The sequence below is a fragment of the Dasypus novemcinctus genome, chromosome 16 (assembly GCF_030445035.2).
Source record: "Dasypus novemcinctus isolate mDasNov1 chromosome 16, mDasNov1.1.hap2, whole genome shotgun sequence".
Lineage (NCBI taxonomy): Eukaryota > Metazoa > Chordata > Mammalia > Cingulata > Dasypodidae > Dasypus > Dasypus novemcinctus.
In genome coordinates this window covers 561,373-564,914 of record NC_080688.1, presented here as the reverse complement: position 1 = coordinate 564,914, position 3,542 = coordinate 561,373, and the positions used below count along the sequence as shown (strand labels likewise).

At 37.3% G+C, this 3,542-nt stretch overlaps 1 pseudogene; it reads right to left on the bottom strand.

The window, feature by feature from the left end:
• Positions 1–2,333: 2,333 nt before the first annotated feature.
• LOC139436693 (olfactory receptor 14C36-like) lies at positions 2,334–3,280 on the bottom strand (annotated as a pseudogene).
• Positions 3,281–3,542: the final 262 nt, after the last annotated feature.

Below are 3,542 nucleotides of genomic sequence, written 5' to 3'. Positions count from 1 at the left end.
CTAACTGTGGTCCAGAGCTTACATTGGGTGTATTTTTTTCAATAAACTTCCCTAATATCAGCGCCATGTATTAGAATTATACATTTGTTATAGTTCAGGAAAGAATGCTCTCATGTTTTTACTGTTAACCACAGTCTATCACTGACCACATGATTCACTTTGTTATACAGTTCCATGCCTTGTACAGTCCATCAAAAATGTATGCTCAGTAGTTCTTATTTTTATCACAGACTTGTGCTATCATCCTTTCAGACAATGTTTTCATAAAAAGATACATACATATATATATATTTCTCCTATTAACCTTCTTATCTAACATTTCTGATTAACTTTATTGGTTCCTGTGAATTTGTGTTTCCATTCATTATCATTTTTTAATTATAATAAAGCTTTGTTCCTACCTCCTGATATCGTTAAATATATTTCAATTCTATATATTGTGAACTAATTTTCTACTTCACTAGGATTAATGGAGCTACAAATTGCGTCAACAATGAGATGTTTTGCCCATAAGTTTAATAAGAATTAGTAAATGACCATATTGTATACAGGCAAGTAAATGTCTGAATAGTATGCTATTACCATCATATTGGTAACGCTAATTGTTGGTAGTTACAAATATGTAAAATTGACTTTATCAATTTCTATCAAATAATTTTACATACATATTTTCATATGTGAACAAAAATGCAGCTACAATAATAGTATTCAAAATGTTCTTGAAAACTTAAGAAGAAAGGTCTTCTTGAAAACTGTCTACTGGTTACTCTATTTCATTTAAAAGTTACATTGAAAGAAGAGGTTGAAATCCAAGTAGACTTGATTTGCATGTACTTGCCAATTCTCACATGATTCAATCTCATTGATAATATTTTTGATTAATGATGCATATTAAAAGTGTTACAATGAAGCCCAATATACATCCAACACAGACAACAGATGTGAAAATGTACATGTAAGGCAACATCTGCATATAAGTGCTTCCAAGATCACCCACTATACATGTTTTTGTTCCTCTGGTTGTCACACAGCTCACACAGTTCTTCAGTGGCTGATTCCATTTCAAAATATCACATCATTTTCTTTACCTGACTACTGACATTATCTATTAGGTCTCTTTGTGACTTTCCATCAACAGTGGTATAACCTTGATTAGGTTAGAATGCAGATTGATTTTTCAAAAAGTGTTTTGAAAAGGTCTAAGATAAACGGGAAGGCACAACGACTGGGAGGGAAAGACCTACTCTTCTTAATATGGGAGGTGAACACATAGAAAGGCCTTTAGAATTTATTATAGATCGTTTCTTGATACAACTGGCAAAAAAATGTACAAACCAGGAAATTTTAAGGCATGTCAACAAACAGGTAGCTGCTTGCTTTCTGGCATAATTTTATGCCCTGACCAAGTTTCCTATTTTATCACTGGGTACTTGGGTAGAGAAACAAACATAAAGAGAATCCAAAGCTCAAACCAGCTGCTGTCATTAGGAATATTCCCCTCTGCTTCAGTGTTTCCACACCTGTCTCCTACTGTCACATGTACCTGAGGTACAAAGCACTGTTGCTGCTGCAGCACTAACTGCCCACAGAACCCAGATGATCTTGGCATTGTGCAGGATTGTTTCATTACCTCACAACTCCTCTAATAAAAATATGTAAGTATTATTTTAAAAGGCAAACACCTGGCTTCCTTTTGTCTATCTCCTGCACAACATCATACAGCTTCAAGATTCACAAAGTATTAGGCCACTATGAAAGTTTGCTCTTCTCCTACATATTGTTAATTTGGCTGAAGAAATAACAAAAATCAGTCCTAGGCTCAATGCTCTGGAGATTTTAAAATGAAATTAAAGCAGGAAGCATTAAAGGACACACAGCACTCATTGTTCTTTGGATCAAGATACTCTCCAATATGCAGTACATTCATTTAATTCCCACCAGAAGAGGATGCCATAGCATGCCTCTTCCCTGAAACATTGTTTTTTAAAATCAGCTTGTTTTATACACAGCCATTAAATGTTAAATTACCTAGACAGCAATACCAACTTTAAAACACACACCACAGGTAGGAAATTTTCTGAAAGGGCCAAGGGACTCCTCTCTGGGGGCACTTGGGAGTGTACCTGAAACTTCATCTTGCTGCTCTGATCAGTGCCTAGCTCTTTTGCAAAGTCACTGCAAAGTAAGTACAGGAGCTAATTAAGACCAAAATACAGTTGTAAGCAAATCCGGCTTTGCGATCAAGGGGAAGCACTAATGAATCACAGGTAAAAGGAATCCCCTGAAACACTAATCTGAAAATAGATTTTTTCTCATGATTGAAAAGTTCAGCTTCAAAAAATTATGCTTTTTCCTAAATTAAGCTTTCTCCTCATAACTCTCTTTACAGCTTCCTTTATCTCCTTGTTTCTAAGACTATAGATTATAGGATTCAAGAAAGGAGGAACTATAGAATAGAACACAGCATTGATCATGTCCTGAATTGTGGGTGAGCTGGAGGTTGGTTTCACATACACAGCAGCACCTGAGCTGAGAAAGATGGTCACCACTAGGATGTGAGGGACACAAGTGGAAAAGGCCTTTCCTTGCTCACCCTTGGTTGGAAACTTGAGCACAGTAGACAATATGTGAATATAAGACATGATGATGAAGACAAAGCAGCCACTGGCAATCACCACTGCAGAGATGAAAACTAAAATTTCATTGTTGAAAGTCTCAGAGCAGGAGAGCTTCAGAAGAGAGGTCATGTCACAGAAGAACTGATGGACCACGTTGGACTGACAGAATGGCAGTCAGAATGTGTTGCCAATGTGGAATCCTGAATAGGTCCGAACACTAAGTATGGAGGCCAGAGTCATCTACACACAAACCCGAGGGCTCATGATCACAGTATACTGGAGGGGCTGGCAGATGGCCACAAGCGGTCACGGGCCATGATGTTGAGGAACAGCAGCTCTACTGTAGCAAATGCAAGCACAAAGAAGATCTGAGCTGCACATCCAGCCATGGAGATTGTCCTGTCATCAAGCAGAAAGATGACACATGCCTTGGGGACCGTGACAGAAATGTAGCACATGTCTAAGATAGACAGATTCCTAATGAAGAAATACATGGGGGTGTGAAGTTTCCAACTGAAGGTGATTACTGTGACAATGAGAAGATTCCCCATCAGGGTTGCCAAGTACATCAGTAGAAACAGCATGGCATGTAAGACTCTGAGCTCCCACACATCAGAAAATCTTGTAAGCAGGAATTCAGTCACTGTGGTGGAGTTGGGCATCTTAGGAAAATGTACCTTGGCCATGAAGAGTCAGATAAATAATCCTTAAGACACATGGAGTATCCACATGTAGAAGGAATTAATCTAAGCTCATATATTGCCCACATTAAAACATTTTTATTTTTTCTAATTCATTTTCGTTAATAGGATGTAATATAATGTTTCCTCATTCTCCTTTTGGTCTCTCTGCTTTTTTTATCCTTGTTTCCAGAATAGGGGTACAAGTAAAATATATTTTTGAACTCGTCTACTTACATTTATG